Here is a 22,193-nt window from a genome sequence, read left to right as displayed (position 1 = left end):
TTTCTTGTCCCATCTTGAAATCATTCATTTCTTCAAGCTGTTCTGATTCCTTTACATGGGCAATAGTTTTAAAAATCCACCTTCTGTGTACTAGCATGCTCATTGTTTCTATGTCCCTTTGTGGATAGAGCTAGGATTTTAAAATAAAGTTAATCACCAAAGGTTTCATTCTCAAGTTCCCTCATTCCAAATTTGTCTCTCCTTTTTTCTCACAATGAAAATACAGGTTCACAATAACATCATAAATTTAGTCACTTGTTTTAACCTTCAATTCACAGGCACACATACAGAAAAAAAAAAACTGCCTTAGAAACAGTGCACTAATGCAACTACCAGCAACAAAACTCTTATTAAAAAGTTCAATATTTCTTTGGGCTTTGTGTGTGTTTTCTTAAAATGATGTCCCTCTAAGGACATAGAGTCAGAATACTGTGTTCAAAGTCTACCTGCATTATTTATTTTCTTCTGGATGGTTATGTTATCAAATTGATAAAATGCTGGGGCTTTTTTTAATTTTAAGATTTGTTTTGTTTATCTTTTTATTTAATTTTATTTTTTAATATTGAAAATGTTAGCAGAGTTCAAAATCAAAACTTTATAAAAAGGTTTATTCATAGAATCTCTCACTCCCTTTCCCTTCTACTTGTTCCCACAATCTTTCCATTGCCAATTACTTCATTCACTTCTGGTTTCTCCTTCCTGGATTTTCTTTTTTTCAATTATAAGCTCCAGGATTAGCTATATGGTACTTGCTAAATTACATATTCGATTGATTGACTGATTATTCACTTGCTTCATTTTTAAAAGATATCCAGCTTGTTATGAAAATTATATTAGATATATGTAAAGAGCTAAAATGTATTTGATTTGTTTAAAGAATAATTAAATTAAGCCGAAAGAAAAATTTTATCAAATTTGTATCTAAATACAGTATGTTCAATAATATGTTTCTTCTGCTCATTTACAAAACTAAAACTAAAGTCATTACCCTCTTAGTAAAGCATTTCGGAACTCCTGAGGCAACTCCAATGAACCCAAAGTGTCATTATTATTTTATGGCTATTATTCACTAATTATTATATTCCTTAAATTTTAGTTGTTCAATGAGGTAATGAGCTTCCTCAAGACATAGATATTGAGTTACATAAACCCTTTGCTTTTCCCATGGACCTGATACAACTATGCATATACCAATATTTGATGAACGAATTAATGAATTTTTTAAACAGGCTGTCAAAGGCAATAGAATTTACACTCTCTAGTAAATCATATGTATATGAATATATAATGACATTATCTCTCATTTTTGAAATTACCAATTGTTTATACTGTAGTTTACTTAATTACTCAGTCTTTCAAAACTTCATGAATAATTTATGGCATTGCAACTTATTTGAATTATTCAGTTACTTGGATAACTTACTGACTTTGTCAGCTAACCTGGCTCCTAGAAGGCACAGCCTTAAAGAAATAAACTCAGAATGTCTTGTGAGCTTTCAAAGTATCACTAAGTTACTTCAAATTAAATTCCTTTAAATGCAGGAAAATGTGCTATAATAACATTTTCACATAGATTTTCTAAAGTAATGGATCTATTATTACCCACAAGATGGTGCTATTTTCCCACCAGCAAAGCCTATAAGTAGTTGTATGAGATACATATACAGCTATAAAATGAAGTATAGAGGCGAGTGGGCAAAACATTTTCTTCTGTAAATTGAAACCACATAAATGCTCTATAACTGTTCTTAATGTCTATCTTCTCCAAATACTCTTTTATTAGAATGCAAACCGATTTCCTAATGCTTCAACCATAAATACCCAACTAACTACTTAATATCTCCACATAAATGCCTAACAGTCATCTTCAACTCGAAGGGGCCCAAATTGAATTCTTGATCTTCAGCAACACTCCCAGCGCCAAACTTTCACCTGTAATTTGCCTGGCTCAGTGGATAGCAAACTCTATATGCCCAATCTTTCAGGAAATTCTGTTGACTCCGCTTTCAAAGCATTTCCAGAATCTAACGTCTTATCATCATCTCTACAGGCCTACTCATAGCCACTGTATGAAGTTCTAGGCCCCCATAACTTTGTGCCACAAAAACGTGGTAGCTTAAACCAACAGAAATTTATTCTGTCACAATTCTGAAGAATAGAAGTCTGAAATCAAGGTGTTCACAGGGCTATGCTCCCTCTGAAGGCTCCAGCAGAAGAATCCTTTCTTGCCTCTACCTGCAGTTACTTGAATAACTTACTGACTTTGTCAGTTAACTTGGCCCCTAGTAGGCAAGTTATGGATTCTGTTGTCTCTATGGATTCTTGGCCTGTGACACCATGCTTTCAATCTCTTTCTCTCTCTTCACATGGCCTTCTCCTGTGTCCCTGTATATTATCCTTTTCTGTCTCCTATGAGAATATTCAAGGTCCACCCTAATCTTGAGATCCTTAGTTAATCACATCTGCAAAGGCCTTTTATCCAAATAAGATCACATTCACATATACTTGGATATGTCTTTGGGGACTACAATTCAATCCACAACTGCCACCATCATTTCCTACCTGATGTCTTTGCTTCAACCTCTGCTTCTACAGTATATTTTCAAGCTATTAGTTGCGGTGATCTTTTCAAATCACCACTTAGATCATGTCACCTTGTGACTCATAGGTTATGATGACTCTCCATTTCATTCAGAGTTACAAACAGTCTTGGTTACTTTTTTTGAGTATCAGTAATATTTTTATCGAGGTCAAGTTGTCCTGTCAATATTGAGAGATTAGCTGTTTGTATTTTTTTTTTTTTTTTTTTGCATGGGCAGGTACCAGGAGTCATTTATCAAGCATTTTTGGCCCATAGTTTTTGTGTACGTTTATCATTTAAGTTTTTAACCTTACATAGCCAGTTAAAGTTATGTAAAGCGGTTTGAACTCTTAAAAATACATAGATTAGGTGTATTACGCTTGTTTCTTAATGGCCAACGATGCTAGCTAGTACATTTTGACTTTTAAATTTATTGTCCTAAAAGAGAAAGAGAGAGAGAGGGAGGGAGGGGAAAGGAGGGGAAGGGAAGGGAAGGGAAGGGAGGGGAAGGGAAGGGAGGGGAAGGGAAAGGAGAGGAAAAGAGAAAGGAAAGGAAAAGAAAGCGAACAAAAGAAGGAAAGAAGGAAGGGAAGAAGGTCCCTATTCCAACCAAGTTCAGGAGGGGGAGATAGCTGGTCAATAACATATCAATTCAATAATGATAAATCCCTGAAAGAAGAGGGTATAGGGCAGATAGGAGACATGATCTAGTCTTAGAACTAGGCTGCACTTGAGAGTGATGTCTGAATGAGAATCTATATTTGTTGTCTGAAGCTGGTACCAAGAACAGGAATAGAGATTTTTAGATCCCCATCTTCCAGAGAAATATTTAAAATGACGTCACTGTGTGGATTATAGGCATGTAGATAAATTTGCAGCCAATATTGTAATTGCCAACAACTTTATCCAAGGAAAGAGTTCTTATATTTAACTTTTTAGTGGGGGGGGAGGAGGCTTATTTTCATGCTCATAAATGGAAGTCTAAAGTTGGAAACAAGAACGAACACAGAAAATTAATTCTCTCCCACCAACTTAAAAAAATTCAAGGAACTGCACATTTGGCAGGAAAATTCTAAACAGCCTACAAATGCCAATACCAGAAGAACAATCTTTACACTATGTAGAAAATTGTTAGTTAATCCTCCTGCAAAAATTTAATTTTATAATATAAAAGCAAGTTCTATGTTTTAGTTATAGTAAAATGATATATAGTTCCTTTAAATTGTTGGAAAAAGTAAATGAGATATCAACATGTTATTTCAGATAAATTTAAACTACTACAATCTTCCTAATGTACCTCTTAGTCGTTTATTTAGAGAATGCTTTAGGCTTTCCAAAGCATTTCATACACATTATCTCATTTTATTTTAGTAGATGAAATAAATATAAATTGCCTATAGAAATGTGAAACTTTCAACAACCCAACAACACTCCAGATCAAATGTGAATTGAAAATAAACCCAGTCTGTCTGGGGCCAGAATGAGTGAAATGAAATCGGGTTTGAGATAGTTGCAAACTTGCAACTTAATAAATTCCTCCTTAAAAAAAAAGATAGTTTTAAATGACAAAAGTCAAATGTACAAATCAAAGAAAATGAGAATTGGAAAAATACAGAGACTTTATCAGATAACCTAGTTCAAGATCCCACAATTATAATAATGATCATAAGTCATGGTTTAAAAGTGTGCTGGAGATTTGGACATCACAGATCATAAGTGATACATTGATGGGGATGCAGAGACAACCCCCTCTCAGGGCCTTTGTCCTACAAGCAAATGCCACTTTATAACAAGACTTTATTTTGTCCTTGAACTGTCACCTAAATTATTTGAAACCTATAGGCCTTTAACTAAAAAGAGAGTGATACAATGATATTTTAAATTTGTGACCAGACATTACCCCCTGAATTAGGTCTTACTGAAATTTCACTGCAAAAGTTCTTCTAAGCCTCATCACCCTGATCCTACCCTTGATCTCTTACTTCCATTTTTCAGCACAGCAGCTGGAGTGATCCTGTTAAACTGCTGTTCAGGTCATTCAAGGTCAGAGAAGAGGCACTGCCTCGCTCTATCACTAACATCTAATACTCTCCTTCATGCCCATTCCTTTAATCATGAGCACTTCATTACTATTCCCCTAAAACGCCTTAAGGCCAGAACTAGTGATATAAATTGTGGGACCCAGTGCAAAGTGGAAATACATATCTTCTTGTTCAAATTGTTTTAAAAATTAAAGGTGATGGGAGTAGAGCATTAAACCATGCACCAGTTGCACATCCATAAAATCAGCCCTGCTAAAGACATTTGAATTTATTGTACCTTCTGCTCCGAAAATCCTTCCACCAGCTACCTGCTTGCCAAACTACTCCCTATCCTCTTTTATCCCACATCTATTCCCAAAACCTCTGATCCTTCTTATATGTCACTTTCTCAAAGTTTCTTTGCCTACCCTATTTAAACTTGTAATCTGTAACCCGCCCTATTTAAACTTGTAACTCCAAATGCATACGCCTAGCACTCATTTTCTACTTTGTGTCCTTTGTTCGTATTGCTATTTGACTCGTGGTATATTTCACTTATCCAAGTAGCTAAATTTTTTCCTTCCCGTATTTCAAGAGAGAAGGTGGTGGGTGTTTTTTTTTTCATTGCTATGTCCCATATATAGAACAGTGACATGAGTGGTACTCAATAAATGTGCTACTGAATGAATGAATAAATGAGAATATGATTCACTTTCAGCAATAAAATGCTAAAGAATTGTGTGAGAACGACCTGTAGACAGATTGCTAGATCCTTTCACCCAGGAAGAACCCCAGGATAATCTTGGAAAATCCTCGAGTGACAAGACATGCATTCCAGTCTACAGTAGACTGAAACCTGCAGTAAATTGTGGTCTTAAAAATATGAATTAGATCTGTTTACTCTCTCCAAAGGCCCATTTATTTAGAGAATAAAGAACCTCCTTTCTATACCAATGGTAGAATTGGGAATTTGGGTTCAACCAGACTATTAGAAGTGAAGTATATAGTTTCAAACCCAAGTAATGTTAATCTGGTTCATTTTCATGCACAAAAGTGCATAAACAAAGTTGTCTAGATTTTTCCTCCAAGTACTTCACTAATTAAGTAAAAATAACCTGGAAATGGCTTTTTTTAAATATGGTAAACAGAACTCAGCCTCCTTGTCTGTAATTTCTATCCATTAACCCTACATCTACCCTCAGGACCATCAATTAGATGGCACTACAAATCTATGGAAGCAGATATCTTGTCATTCAAGGGTCTTCTTATATGTGTTTTATTTTTCAATTAAATATGAGTTAAAATCAACATCTGAGAGTGATATTGTTAACAGTCTGAGGAGAGGGAGGAAATGTTACCATAATCCCCTGAAAGAATGAGTAGGGAAGAGAATATATGAAGAGAATGCATTGGAATAGTTGGTCACTGTTGGTGGCACATTTGAGATTTGCAGTGATGGAAAAGTGAAAAGCCAGCCCTGGGGTGCCTGTGCATGTGGCATGTATGTATGTGTGTGTGTGTGTGTGTGTGTATTTCAGTAGCATTTATCTGCATTAGTGCAGATGTAGAATACTCAGATTATTATTGTTATTCTAGGCCATGACACATTTTTGTAAGTATTAGCCGCAAACTTGTGGCTTGTGGTCATGGATTGAATGTGAGAGCACTTGAATTATGGTTGTTTATCCCCCACTCCAACATGCTCCTATGCAATGGAATCAGCCGATAGTGATAGGGAATGATATTAGTAAGGAATAGTAGAATGCTCACTGAACAAGTAGGGAAATAAGGGCATGAGTGGTTGATAGATGATATAAAAGTAATGGAATCATCTCAATGAGGTCAAAAAACTTTAGCGTAAGGTAAGGAAATAAAATACAAGAGTCGAATACAGGTCAGAGAATAGGGTATTTGAAATCAACATATCAGAGCTGTTACAATTATTGGTGATGACGTGGTCAAGAGTACGACCAGGGGCATCCCTTCAGGTTTTCACCAATTAAATAATCAGGACCCTATGTGTAATTCTTAGATCAATAACAAACCTATTCAGTTGCAACATCTAGCCATCAATATAGCTTTCTTTATCTTATAAACACATGCCACAAGAGATGTTAACAAATAATAAAATTAGTATATATATTATAAGAATTTTTCTGACATCAAAAAAAATGAAATAAAATTATCTTGATATGACTTAACTTTGTTGGGAGAAAATTCTCCAAGAATCTCTTCCATTTCTACACAACTTGCAAGAGAGGCACTAATTGCTTCTTCTACCTAGTGATCTTTTTAAGAATGCTTGCTTAGTGAACAGCCTTGGAGTATAGTGATAGCTTCTCCCTCTGGAGGAAAGAGAGGACATGTTTATTAGCCTGAATAAAAGATTCTGATTTCTTAAGTTTGGGGTTCCTCTTCTATAAAGCAAAGCACTGTGTTTTTAGCTATCTTCTTGCTTCGTTTGCATCACTCTGTGGGAGCAAAATATGTTAATGTTTGTTGTTTGTTGTGCCCTGAATAATAATCTCCTTGGTTTCTAACTTAGGAATTTCGTATCTCCTGCCAGCAGCTATGAAATCATGGCAGGTTAACTTGTCAGGGTGCAAGTAGGATAAATTCTCAGATCCATCCCAGTAATTGGCAAACTTTATTTCAAGTGACTTTATGATGTTTTCTCATGGTCACTGATTATTAGTGATCATCACTTTAATAACTATTTGAGAAATTTACTGAGGAAATGCCAAATTTGGAAAAGCTGAGGTTATTGCCATATGCCCCCCTCCCTTTCGTTAATTTGTTGAAATCTCTTTTATTTGAACTTTTTTCGAAATCCTCTTTCCCAAAAATCAAGGAATCAATTTCTCATTAGAATTTCTTTAACTTGACATGGTAATATTCCTTTTGCGTTGTGTTAAAAGTAATTACCAAGGCAGCTTGGCATAAGGAAAGCTTATGGGTTTGGATGCTGAAAAACTCTGTATTTCTATCTTAGACCTGCTTCTAGTAAGCAGAGTGGTCTTTCAGTCTTGCTTATCTCATCAAATAAATTGAAAAGTTTCATATTCATTCAAGAAATACTTATTGAGTATACAACTATGTGCCATCTTCTCAATACTAAGGATAAAAATATAAGCAAGATAGGCAAAATAGTATAGGATTATACATTTTGCGTATAACTAATTTATTCATTTATGCTTTTCCATAATCAATTCTATTGTGGTTCTTTTTCTATTTCTTCTCATAATAGGACAAATACAGATAAAGAGAATAGAAAACATAATAAGTGAATTGTCAGTTGGAAAATGACTAGAATGGAGCTTACATTCTAGCTGGTGGAGATAGATAGTACAAAATAAGTAAACAAAAAAGAAAATTTCAGGTAGTTGCAAGTACTGAGAAGAAAATGAAACTGAGATGGTGATAGAGAAAGAGATTGGTAAGGGAGGTTGACTAGTTTTCAGAGATGTTGTGAAGATTAAATATACCAATATGGTAAGAGAGATGGATATTGATCAATGCTCATGGCAAATTTTATTTGAAAAAAGCCTTATGTAGGAAGTTGCTACATAAAATACACCAATTTGGTCTGTATTTCTAACATATGTCAAGAAACTGCAGAACTGCCCTCATGATTTTCTTCTAGATGAATCATGTTTTGAGGTGAAAGAAAAGCCAGTGAGATTAGCGGACTAAACTCAATCTACTGAAAAATTATGCTGTCACTGATACCACATATTTTTTTCCCAAATCTTTGGAAAACTGTCACACAGGTATATTCCATTTCCATATTTTACCTATTATTAAAATGAGAGTTCATGTTGAATACAGGGTACATGGACCATTTAGGTGAAATTAAAATGAACTCAAAACTTTAGAATTAGAGCCCAAGTTAAAAAATTTTTACAGTTCAAATAAGTTCAGAAAGATTGTCACATTTCAATAGTTCACAAGTAATGTCAATATTTCAAATAAGACACAACTCAAGAACCCCAAGAACTTACACAAGCTAAAACCCTAAATTTCATAAAACATAAAAGTAATTTGTCTTGATATTTTTTTCCTTCCCAATTACACCATTTTCCCCTGCTAAAGCTGATTGTCAGGCTAAGGCTGAGACTCCCAGCAGAACTAGGAAGAATTGAGAATTCACCTGCTTTAGTAAAAGTATGTCAAGAATTTTCATCCGTAAAAAGCCATTTGAAAAACAGTGAGCTAGATGCATACACGAAATATGTATCTCACACTGAATACAGAGGCTGCTTGTGAAGACATACAATTTGCTTACTGACCTGAAGTCAAATGAAATATGCTTTGTTGATACTTAGCTTACACAATAAACAATTAGTTTAATTGCAAGAAAGTATTTTGGACTACTCTCCATGTCCTTAACCCTTCCTCTGAGGAAAAAAAACTAGACTATTCTCCATAAAGTATTTTATCATTTTTCATTTAATATTGTCTTTATTGAGAATGTAGGTAGACATTCAAATCACCCCCATTATCAATTAGCACGCCCTAAATTTCCAACTAGCTTAATGCTAAATCATGGTAATACAGCAGATAAAAGCCTGATTTGGGGAAAGAAATCATGAAAATATAATCATGACCTTGAGATTTGCAGTTTTCTTCAACAAATACAAAAAGTATAAGCTATAAGGGAAGAAAACAGATAAATCAAACTACATTAAAATTAAGAATATTTCCCCCAAAAAATAACATTATGAAAATGTTGAGAGATGAGGCAAAGCCAAGAATGGGAGAATATATTTAAAATGAGGCTAGATATTCTGTAACTGCACTGATCATTCAAACTTCCTGCAATGATGGAAATGGTCCATAACTCAGCCATGCAATTTGGAAGCCACTAGCCATATGTGAATTTTGAGTAGATGTGCTAGTGTGACTGAGAAACTGAAAATGTATTTTATTTAATTTTTTGGCATTTAAGATTTAAATGTAAATACTGCACATGACTAGTGGCTACCATATTGGACAGTTCCATTCTATAAAGTTTTAGAGCGAATATAGTTGCCTGACTGGTTAGAACCCAAGTCTCCTGATTCTAGATACCATGACAAATATGCAAACTAGCCAGTTTTGAGGATCACACTTAAAACACAAAAACAACAACAACAAAAACACATATATACATCATTAGAAATAGGTTTGTACTTTATTCACATTACCTTTTATTTTAGCTCTGCTCATGTCGATTACTTTTACCAATCTATTTTTTTGTCAAATTTGAAAATAAATTTTACTTCCCTAGAGAGGCATCATGAAATAGTGAGGGGAAAATGAAATTGAAAATCAACCCTTGCAGGGTTTTGTGGGGTTTTTTTGTTTGTTTGTTTTTAGAGATTTGCCTAAATAGTTTTCTTTTTGTCCAAAGTGGAGGCAACTTTTGGGCAAAAAGTTTGGACTTTTGCAAATAGACTTGGCCAACACATTTTTTTGGTATGATTTGAGAGGTAGCAGAAGGGAATTCTGCGATAAAAATTTCCCAAACATCTGCCCATCTGTGACATGTGTTTGGAACAGCTCAATTTGGATAAAAAAAAAAAAATTCCCAAACACACTGAGTTGACCTATCTGCACTACCACTGTCATTAGCAAATAGCAAATAGATTCAGCAATTTCAGCATTAGAAACCAATTTTTCTTAAATTAAGACATTGTTAGCATTAGTGTTCTTTACTGCTCCTAAAAAATAGCTCCCACTAGTGATTGCTTATTAATGTTAGCTTCTTCAGGTCTCTGCTTCCTATATCTTATATTTGGGAAAGATTTGGAGATATGTTTCATCTCCTGAGTCCTCTATCTGAAGCTGCTTCTCTGTCATATGCAAGTTTTGCAATAAGCCCCTGTTTGCTTAAGTGCTGATCACTGGCTAGAAATTGGCAGCTATTAGATGCCATGCTTCCCCATCCCTTAATTCTACACAAACTACTACCAAGGATGTTAGGTACATGGCATAGCTGATAATAAAAGCAAGTGTTACTGAAGGACATGAGGTTGCAACATAGGAGAAATATTCCTCAGCTGCTATGTTAAACATGACTGTTCTCATAGTCCTGAGGAAAAGAACTACAAAATTTGAAGACTTTAGAGGTTAGATCCCCATTGCCAACCTTTCTCTCCTTATATTAAGGGCTGCCCTTCCCTATCTCCTACCTGAAGGCCCTTTTTTCTTCCTCCGTAGTCCCAACCTCAACTTCACTCTTAGGAAAACTCAACCTCAGTCCAGAGTCGATCCCTCTTTCTTCATAGCACTAATCCATAGGACACATAGTTCCATGATAATACATTTCCCAAAAATCTTTGACATTTATTCAATGTCAAAGAACCAAAGAAATTCAGAAGACTATGGTAGGGTAGACAGCACCCCAGGGTTCAATTTCCTCTGTGGTGCCTACCAAGGATGTTAGGTATATGGCATAGCTGATAATAAAAGCAAGTGTTACTGAAGGACATGAGGTTGCAACATAGGAGAAATATTCCTCAGCTGCTATGTTAAACATGACTGTTCTCATAGTCCTGAGGAAAAGAACTACAAAATTTGAAGACTTTAGAGGTTAGATGGGGAAGCATGGCATCTAATAGCTGCCAATTTCTAGCCAGTGATCAGCACTTAAGCAAACAGGGGCTTATTAGCAAGGTGAATATATGCTTTCTTATTTATCCCATTTATCAGTGAATAAATATCACTGCAGACACTGGTGCAAACACACACACACACAAACACAACCCAAGGATGTACAAAAATTCACATTAATGATTATCATTTTGCCAAAAGACTTCAAATGAAAAGACATCTTCCTGCTTTGAAGCTGAAACACAGAGATGTGTTACATTGTGTTTTCCAGAAATGGCCACAGAAATATTTCTAGTCCTTAATGTTCTTCCTTAATCATTGTGCTCTCTATCAAGAGGTAAAGTGGCACTGTGTGATTTCTGATAGGTAAGAAAAGGCAATACAGTTTCCACCTGGCTTTCTCTTTGGAAACTCAACCACCACTGAAACTCAAGCTACCTACCGTGTTGAGCCCTGATTAAGGGCTCAATCAACAAACACCACCAGATCTGTGAGTAAGCCTTCGGCCATCAAGCCACGCAGGTGATATTGAGCAGAGCAGCGACAAGCTCTACCCTCCAATCCCTGCCTAAATTACGGACCCTTGTGAAAATTACGCGTTGTTGTCATTTCTTTAGTCACTCAGATTCTGGATGGTTTGTTCTACAGCCATAGTTACCCATTTCAGAAAGTGAGCAACTTGTCCATACTCTACCAGATCCAACACAGCTAAGAGGTGGTGAAACCAAAAGGTAAACTCAGATCTCTTTATATCCAAACCAAGGATACCAGTAATTCTGTATATTGTATTTGATATGAAAATTTTCCTGGGGAAGTAAACCCTTATTAGTCCAAGCCTTCTCGGTCTGAATTTGTTATGAGATATGTTAACCTCTAAGGGAAAGAGGAAAGAAACACAGAATTGAGGTCATTGGCGTAGAAAATCAAGCTTAATTCCTCCCAGGCTCAGCTTCTCTCTCTCGAAAATAGGAATACAGCATATATTTCACAGAGCTTTTGCATGGTTTAAAAGCAATGGTGAATGCAAAGCACCCGGTAAAGTTAACGTGTAGGTGTGCAATAAATTTCTCGTTTAGTGTTCGGGTTCAGCTCTCTAAAACATTCTTTTGTTCACATCACTCCTTTGCTGAAAAATTTTTTTTACTGCCTCCAGAAAAATACTTGAAGGCCCCCACATCAGGTTTCACCTTAATTTTCCAGAAGAATCACAGTGACTCCTTTTCCTTCCCCCAATTTCACTTCTTTTCCATAAGCGCGATAGCAAGCTCAAGCCTTATTCTAATCCACGCTTTCTTGCCCTTTTCCACCTTCTCACTGCCTCAGTCCTGCCTTTCCTTCAGAGCGCAGGTCAGGTGGCCATCCTCATCTGGGACTCCTCACCTGGGGAGCCACCTGTCAAGGAAATATTGCTTTCCTGAACATCAGGCACTTATCTCTGGAATAGTAATTTGGAAGTTAACCTGAGTTACGGGTATTTCTACCAAACTTTTCACAAATATGAATAAGGTCACAGTAATTCAAACATACTAAAAACCATCTAAGTCCTTCCATGTGTGGCTCTACCTGTTTTGAATCCTCTTCCCTAACTAATCAAACATTCTTTGAGTCAAAACTTATATGTAACTTCCTCAGAAAAAGTCTACTTTATTTCCCAGTCTTGCTTAGGTCTCCAAATAAAAAAAAAACCAATAAAAGTACAATAAAACAATAACAATAACAACAGATAAACACACACACACACACACAATTTTTACTGACAACACTGCTTTGAAGAATCTGGCTGCTTCAGAATTGCTTGGATTTCTTCCCTTTCTGACCAGTTAGAAACTGTTTGTTCAGAATGACCCAAAGACTTAATAAAAAGATATGAAGATACAATTTTAAATTCTTTTCTAGGTGTTGCTATGGTGTTGATCACATTATACATGTGAATGATCTTTGAGAACAATAAAGAGAAAAAAGGTTGTGTAATCACTATTGTCTCGTGATAGCCAGGGAAGCAAAACACTGTAGGAGTTAAGATTGCAGAGTGGAAGTCTTCCACTTTAGGTGGAAGGTGAGGCTGGAGAAAGAGATGATTTAGAATATATCTTAAAGAACTTTCACAGACATGAAGTTATCTGTTTTCATAGAAGCCGTAATTAAAGAGGTTCTGAGCAGTATTTCTTAATTCAAATGAGTGGGTGACACCAGATGACATTTATCCCTCTGCTATGCTGATCTTTTCTTCATAGTATTATCATACCTGTAATTAAACAATTATTTGACTAACATAGCTTTATTTAGAATTTGTCTGTCCCACAAAACCATAAGGTTCTTGTCTCTTTTGTACAGTTTTACAATAATCTCATGATCAAAAGCATTTCCTATTATATGCTAGAGGCTCTATAAATAATTGTTGAATAATGAATGGATGAATCAATGAATGAATGAGTGTTTACCCCAAGTAGACTATATATGTCTTCAGGGCAGAGTGTGCCATCTTCTTTTTAGCTCAATCTATTCCAGCATCGTACAAACAAGATTAAATTCGCAAAATATTTGCTGTGGATGACAATGACTAATATCCCTAAGAACTCACCATGGGCAGACCACTAAGTTTTTCATATCTAAATTAACACTTGAAACATTCCTTAGTTATAGGGAATATTAATCCTATTTTCCTAACTGGGTGACATAAGTGTGGAGATATTAAATAAATTACCAAGATCATGAAGCTTAAAAATGGTGACATCAAGATTTGAACTCAAGTCTGTTACATACCTGTGTTTTCGTTTTTTCCACTATACTACATGTGATTTGAAGATAAAGTCAGGATAAGAGAAAACAATCAATCAAAAGCAATATCATCCCTTCTGCCACTCCTAGCACAGCTTATGTGCTGGTACCATGTGAACTTGGCACCTCTTTAGTGACATGGTAGCTGAGGAGACCCTGGCTCTCATCATGGCCAATGAAAAGCCCAATGAAGGAGTCAAAACTGAGAATAACAATCATATGAATTTGAAGGTGGTGGGCAGGATGGTTTTGTGGTGCAGTTTAAGATTAAGAGGCATACACCACTTGGTAAACTAATGAAAGCCTATTGTGAACGACAGGGTTTGTCAATGAGGCAGATCAGATTCCCATTTTGGGGGCAGCCAAATGAAACGGGCACACCTGCACAGTTGGAAATGAAGGCTGAAGATACAATTGATGTGTTCCTGTGTTCCAGCAGCAGGCAGGCAGTGTCTATTAAAAAGGGAGCGTGCTACTTTACTCCAGAACTCTGTTCCTACAGACCAAGAATACATTCTCAATTAGAAAAACCGCAATTTGGTTCCACCACATCCTGACTTCTGCAATACAGTTTTCTCTCATCTTTCATTTTACCCTTCCCTGTTTCATTATTGTACATAAAGTAACTGGTGTATGTGCACAAGCATATTGCTTGTTTGTTTGTTTTTTTCACTAAATGGCCAATGGTATGTTTTAATCAACATCAAATGGAGATGAGATGGGGAATGATACTGGTTCTGTGAAAATACACCCTTTCTCCATTAGTGGCACGCTCATTCAACTCTTATATTTTTATTCCAGTAAGTTATTTTGTTCTCACTGTTTAACAAAAGCCAACAACATAAAAAAAAATCCTTGCATACCTTGTTCGATCGGAGAATTTTAATGTTTTTCATTTATCATTGTAAAACCAAGGACAATTTTATAACTTTTTTGTATTTAGTTGTCATCTGTAGGGCAATCTGTCTTTATGTAGGGATAAATTACTCTAAATGAAATGAGCCCTAGAAAGTTTTCCCTTCAAGTCAAGTGTCTTGTTGGTTAATAAAATTCTTGTTTAAAATGAAAAAACAAACAAAAAATAAGTAAACACAAACAATATTATCTGCTTCACAATTTTGCTTATATCTGGTTCAGGCTGGTGATGATGGTATATAATGGGAAATACCTATCTCCCTAGAGGCAGAAAAGAGTTGGTTCTAATGTGTGTTCTACCTATACTACTTATGCTGCTTATTTCTGTTTCGTTATCTAACAAAGACCTCAAATAGGATTTCCGTGTGTAGATATGCAGAGAGAGGCAGAAATCAATGTTAGTAGGGAAAAAAAAGAAAACACCACTTGGGAGAATGAAAAATTGAGGCATATTTATAATAGGAACTTCGACTACACCACATTGGAATCTAATCTCTACATAACATTTCATGTATACAGTTGTTGACTCATATAGCCACAATAGCTGAAAATTATTAAATTGAAATGAAAATGCAATATCTGATTGTTAGGTTTGTATGTCAACTTAGCTAGGTTATGGTGCCCAGTTACCTGGTCAAGCAAACACTGGCCCATCTGTTGCTGTGAGGACATTTTGTGGACTTAAATCATGAGCACATTGGTTGCATCCATGGCTGATTATATCTGTAGTAGGCTAAGGGGAGCATCTCCTGCAATGAGTGATGCTTAATCTAATCACCTGAAGGCTTTTAAGGAGAATTCAGAAGAGAGAATCCTTCTCTCTCCACTTCAGCCAGCCAGTGTCTCCTGGGGAGGTCATTGAAAACCTTCATAGAAGCTGCCAGCTCATGACCTGCCCTACAGATTTTGGACTCTTGCACCCCCATGATTGTGTGAGACTCTTTTATAAATCTCTTACTTAAAGATATCTCCTGTTGGTTCTGTTTCCCTGAGAACCCTAACTAATATACTATATAAAGATTCCAGTTCCAGAAACAATAAGAATAGTTTGCAGGCGCTGTTAATAAAGGGCCATGACCAAGTATTACAATGAGTGAAATGCTGTTATTCTGGAATTTGGAGATATATTTGGAGTGAAAAATACTTTCCTTAGAACTGTGAAAAATGTTGTGCAAAAAACTTGATTTTAGAGAAATCATCATAGTAACTGACTACTCAAAATTCATACATGGTATAGAAAATATTTTATTCTTGATAATTATTCATAAAACTTCAGTTTCCAAGCATATACAAAAACATGATATCTTAAAAGTGTCTAAGATTATAGTATTCTCTTGGCATATATACATTTTCCCCCATATATAATGAAATACATTTTCACATGCTATGAACACATAGTTTACAGGTATTCTGCAAAAGGAAATGGTTGTGAATAAATCATACTCATAATTAATATGTGGTCTTTAATGGATAACATCCTCTAAAAAGTAACATGTTTTTAATCTTGTGCTGCAGAATATTTTTAAGCTCATATAATAAACGGTCTTTAAAATGTTGAGTTATTATCTATTACTCAGCACGCACTAATAGCACCATTTGAATGGCATTCGACACTATTTATAAAGCTAGGAATCTGATTAGTAGAGAAGTGGTTTTGAATTCATCCAACTTTAAGTGATTTTTTTAAATTAAATTTTCAGTTCCTGATCTGAAAAATCTAAGTCTTTTAGAATTATGGCATTTGAGCACCACCCAGTGGAGAAACACATGTAATCTGCAAAGCCTAAAAATGGGTCATTTTCCTTAAAGTCCTGGGCTCATTATTTAAATATACACACTTATGAGCATCTGGATGAAATCTCAGAGTGGGAGCACTTACATTTTTCATTTTCCTCTGAAAGAAAGGACACTTTCCAGTAGGACACTGCGCGGGTACCCTAGAGGAAACTCCCCAATGCACTTCTGAGCACAGCCATCTGGTTGGAATCAGCGGGTTCACCCAGTGCCAGCTGACAACAATGGGCGTGTATATGAATAACAGGCAAGCAATCAGCCTTGCTCTGGGTTTCATATTCCCCCTTTGTATGGGGTGGTTTCTGCACCTTATGGAAAAGGTAAGTTAGACAAGAGCTAATATTTCTCTCTCCTGTGAAGGCAGCAGGACTGCAGCTAAGTGATGTCAGAGTTTCCATTTCAGCTCCTTGTTTTCAACGTTTTAGCCCTTGTCCTAAACATTAACTCCATGACAAAAAGAAAAAGCTCCCTTATATTGCATCTCAAGCCAGGAGAACATTCTTCTTCTTAAATAAATGATCTTGAAAAGAAATTAGATTGTGCATCATAAAAATCTATTTGTTTAGGGAGGTGGGACAAACAGAGCGGGTAATGAAGGAATTTTTTTTTTTTTCTAACTACAATGTGTTTTTCTTCAAAAGTGTTGTAACAAAACAGCAAGAGGGGTCCAAATATAGAAAGGGGGTCCCACTCTGCGAGAATCAACTCCCCGCCTATATCAGCCTGTCTAGATTTCAGATTATTATAATGTTACACAAGGCCTTTATTCTGTAAAATTCAGGTCAAAGCGGCATTCCCCAATTCTATCCTCCTAATTGACACAAACAGGTAATTTAGAAAATATGTTTGAACAAACAAGCAAACCCTCCCCTCACCATGCCCAGTGGCAGTCTGCTCTCAGTCACGGTCCAGGAAGATTGAGGTTTCTGTGGTGTGGCCTCTCTCCGTGCAGTACCTGTTACTACGATAATAAAGCACTCAGTCTTCCTTGTGGCCAGAAAAGTTCCAGCTCTGAGTACTCAATTCATCTGAGGGGGAAAAATTTTAAAAAGAAGGAGAAAACTCCGCCGTCTGATCAAGGCCACAGTTCTCTTTTGCATGATCAGTATTTGCTGTGTATAGAGGGAGGAGAATTAAACCTCAGCTTCCACCCTGGAGGGGAGGAAAATAAAAAAAACTGAAAACTTATGAATTTATTATTAGACCAAAAAAATTAAGTTTTAGTCATGGATATTGCCCTTTAACGTGTGAAAACTATTTTTCTGGTATGGTATATAGTAATAGAAGAGATTTTTTTTTTTTTTTTTTTTTTTACCAGAAGTTTCATACAGAAGGTTTACTTGGTATTTTGGGTGGATTTAGTTAAACTTTTATTCAAAAAAGGAGAGAATATCTGTGTTGTATTTAACTTATTTTATAGTATTCAGGCCATGTCACGAGCAGACTGAAATGACTACACTCTAAGAATTGCCATAAGTAGCTGCCTACCTGTTCTCCTCAACCCGACGGGGGTCAGAGAATAGTACGCAGGCGTAAATTTAAATTTCCTAACTTGGGGACAGACTATGTTAGGTCCGGTAACATCTGTATTGTTTTCTCATATCTTTCCATTATTTCGTTGTGCCCACCAATGAGACTTCGAGATGCTTTAAGGTTTAAAAAGCGTGTTTTGTATTTTTACATCATTTACTTTTCTCATTTCTCTAAGAAATGAAGAATCTAAATAATTTTCCATGGGCTCCTGAGACCAGAGCTATCTGGGGAGGCTGACTTAAGACTTCAGATACAGGGCAGGGAGTTAGGACACAATACTTACTATCATCTCCCTGAACCTCAGACGTTATCAGTCTGCAAGCGAAACTTAATCCCCAACATAAATTGCATTTCCTACAAAAACATAATCTTGCCTTAAGACAGCAACCTCCCTGATTACAGGGAATGTCTGTGTTTACACATTTGTGCCGAGCATGCTGACTGTGTTAGCGTCCTAGGAAACAAACTCTGCGCCGCTCACAGACCTGCTGCAAACACTGGCGAGAGAAAGAAAAGAAATTCTGAAATCAGACCCCCGATCTCTACCTCCTTTCAAATTCCTGAAGCCCATTAGCTTTACTACTGCATGATGTGCACGGTAGTATTTCTTCTAATGAAATCTGACTAAAAGTTTAAATGAGTTTAATGCATGAAATGCATAAATAAAATGTGGACTTGATTAAATTTAGACTTGATACATAACTGAAATGGGTAGCACCAGAACAACTTTGGTATCATGTGTCCAGACTATTTGGGGCTTTGTGAAAGTAGTTTGGATCATGTCAGTGTATGTAGAGCCCTTTCTATCAGGAGCACCATATATGTAAAAAGCCAAAATATGCAAAAGTCCTGTGGAGAAAATGCATGGAACTGCAAAGAGACAAGTATGAGAAAATAATGCATGATATAACAAGATGACTACAGAGTGGGAGTGAAGTATTGATTTCCAAAAAGACAATTTACGTAGTTAAAAGATTCGAACTGCAGTTGGTACTTTTATGAGTTTGTGGAAATCTCTCCATTTCATCGAGCCTCAGTTTTATCTGTGCTTGTGGCCCAACATGGCTTTTCCAACTGCCTCATGGTGTGTTAGAAGGATCACAATGAAATAATAAGCAGAAAAGGGCTTTGTATACTGTACAGCATTTTGCAAATATAAGGCATTATCATGCTAAAATACTTTTTCGATTACAGAAATTTGTATTCACAACTATGAATTATGAAACAAATATTCTTTCATATATGTATATATATATATATATAATGGATAGGGTTAAAATTAGCAAAGGATATGTGAACTTCTAAAAAAAAATCAGTAAAACCTTAGCAACTACACAGTTGCTACTTCCATAAAGGAGTAGTAAAGTGTCCAGTTTTTTAAATTAGGCATCCTGAGGATCAGTCCTGACTCTGCTAGTTATTAACTGTAATAAGCAATGGGACAAGTGGCCATATCTTCATAAGCCATGGGTTTATCATTTGTAAAATGGAGATATTAATACCTGATTAATGGTTTTGATGTGATGATTAAATAATATGATATGGGTAAAAGTTTTAATTCTTATGCCTGATATTTATCAGTAAGTGTTCAAGAAATTCTACTTTCATTTTGCATGTTTTATATATGGAAACGCATACCATACAAATCCCATAATATGTATTTCAGGGGGATCACAACCATAAAAAAATGTAAATTATCTCACTTCAAGAGCAAGTTAGAGTGTTTTTTCATTAACAGTTGGAAAATGGAAGATCAATGTTGAAATTGCCCAAACTGAAGATAGCAGGGAAAAAAGATGAAAGTGACAGAAACTTAAGGACAGAGGAGGTTAGAATGGGACAAATTTCACTTAAACCCAGTCAGCAGAAACATTTGATGATTCTGGGCTAAACCACAGCCAAATCCTGTTTTTTCTCCCCCCTTTTTATAAAGATTGCACAATGGCACTCAGTTTCAGGCATTCGATAGAATGAAACCAGGTGAGTTGAGCCAATTTTGCCTTTCATTTTTCAAGTTTGTTTATTACTTTACTTAAACCACAACATTCTGAGATCTCATAAGAAAATCTGTTTCTGTAAAATTTTCAGCCTTATTTCCAAACCAGAGAAAGAGGTTCAGATAAACTTGGGCCCATTTCAAAAAAGCATCTGAGATTCTGGATGTTTATTTGAAGCAATCTGGACTCCTGACCTTTTAAGGTTCCCCCACTACCAATAAAGAAAGCCTACAAAGAATTTACTGTGTTAGGATCTAGTGCTTCAGTGTGAATGGATGAAAATCCCACTGACCTCAGGGAAATTTGCTTCCAAACACATACAGTAGATCAAGCTTTAACAGATATATTGATACCCTCCTTTTAGGCAAATATATGAACCAATCAGTGTCCTCACTCAGAAAACTTGTAAATAGATTATTTATTCGATATGTTTTCTGAGTTCAGAAAATATTCCTAGGTTGATACCAATAAGAGGAGTCTCTTGTTGGAGAAGGAGAGGGTTTAGTATTTCCTGGAGCACTATAGAAAAATGCAGACTAAACTGCTCTCTCCCATACAGAGCTGCCTTTAACATCAATGTGGGGATTTAGAAAGTATGCCAATTCTCCGCAAGTTCTTGAACCTTTTCAAAAACTGAATTCTGCCACTTTTGAAAAGATGAACACTGAGAAATTGGATTTGAAACCACAGCATTAAATGCTTAAAATCTGATCCTTCTGTCAGGACCTGGGATAAATTAAACTGATGTACATTATTTTTAAAGAAAGGAAAAAAATATGGGAAGCGGGTTTTGAAGCCTGAAGGCATAGAACAAAACAAGTTATGCAGGTGATACAAACCATCTTAGTTCATTCCTATAATGGTTTTCTACTTCCATATGGCGGCCCATACTGGAAATAATTTTTAGGAAAACACTCTTGTATGTGATAAATAAAACATTATTTTAGAAGTTTCTGTTTTTATTTTCGGAGATTGCTACTTTCATTTAGTGTTCATTCAATTGTTTGTTGTTGCTTTTTTTTTTTTTTACTTTGATGATTGAGTTTATTTTTTTAAAGAATTGTTTAATACAGAGTGTTACAGAATATGTATAGATGATAAGGGTATAAGGTGAAACATTATCAAGTGTTTTCATCATATGAATTCAGTACAGCTGGGTAATATGTATTAGGATTTAGTCAAAGCTTTAGGAATTTAAACACAAAAAGTGGGTTGTTTCACTTTAGAGTATTTTAGACTTGCTAGCAAATTATTTCACTGATTTTGATAGTTTTTATTAATAGCTGACACGGAAATAATAGCATGAATCTAAAGAAAAATGCATCGTTAAACCTAAAGCCTCTATCTTTTTAATTTTGGTTGTTGTCAAGGGAAGGATTTGATTTAATAAAAGGATCAAAATTGCTTGAAAAGCCTCCCAATTTAGAAGAATATTGAAAAAAAAGCATTTCCTAATGATTCAGTTAACAAAAATAAGACAGGTTCAATTATTAGAGGAGAACTGCCTATCCAGAACCATTATTCAGATATTTTTAAAATCTAACAATTTAAGCCCATTGCATGCATTTCTGCCAGACAGCCTGTTTGTTTCTTTGTTTCTTTGTTTTGTTCTTATTTTTTTCCCCTGTCGTCAGCCATTCTGGTATAAAGTATAAGCTTGTTTTCAGCTTTTGGACATTTGCGAACTAGAAGAAAGATTTTTATTTTAGAAAATATACTTATACATATACAACAGTGTTATTACCACAAGAGCATAATTTGTCAATGCAATCATAATTATTTAAGTGGACTTACAGATTTAGTATGAGTTTTTAAATGTATTAATGAATTTCACTCAAAACCTCATTATATTTTGTAATAAAATAATTAGAACATATATTTTGTACTAAAATAATTTTGCATTACACATAGAAAAAAATAAGACATTGCAGAATATAGACCTATTTATCCCTTGAAAGCTACAGAATATTTGGGACAAGA

The 22,193-nt window shown here is 35.5% G+C and overlaps 1 pseudogene; it reads left to right on the top strand.

The window, feature by feature from the left end:
- The first annotated feature begins 14,142 nt into the window (after window positions 1–14,142).
- LOC143690258 (small ubiquitin-related modifier 2 pseudogene) lies at window positions 14,143–14,434 on the top strand (annotated as a pseudogene).
- The last annotated feature ends 7,759 nt before the right edge of the window (window positions 14,435–22,193 follow it).

Source organism: Tamandua tetradactyla, chromosome 7 (assembly GCF_023851605.1).
Source record: "Tamandua tetradactyla isolate mTamTet1 chromosome 7, mTamTet1.pri, whole genome shotgun sequence".
NCBI classification, from domain to species: Eukaryota; Metazoa; Chordata; class Mammalia; order Pilosa; family Myrmecophagidae; genus Tamandua; species Tamandua tetradactyla.
The sequence above is the reverse complement of the archived record's forward strand: the minus strand, read 5'-3'. Positions and strand labels throughout refer to the sequence as shown.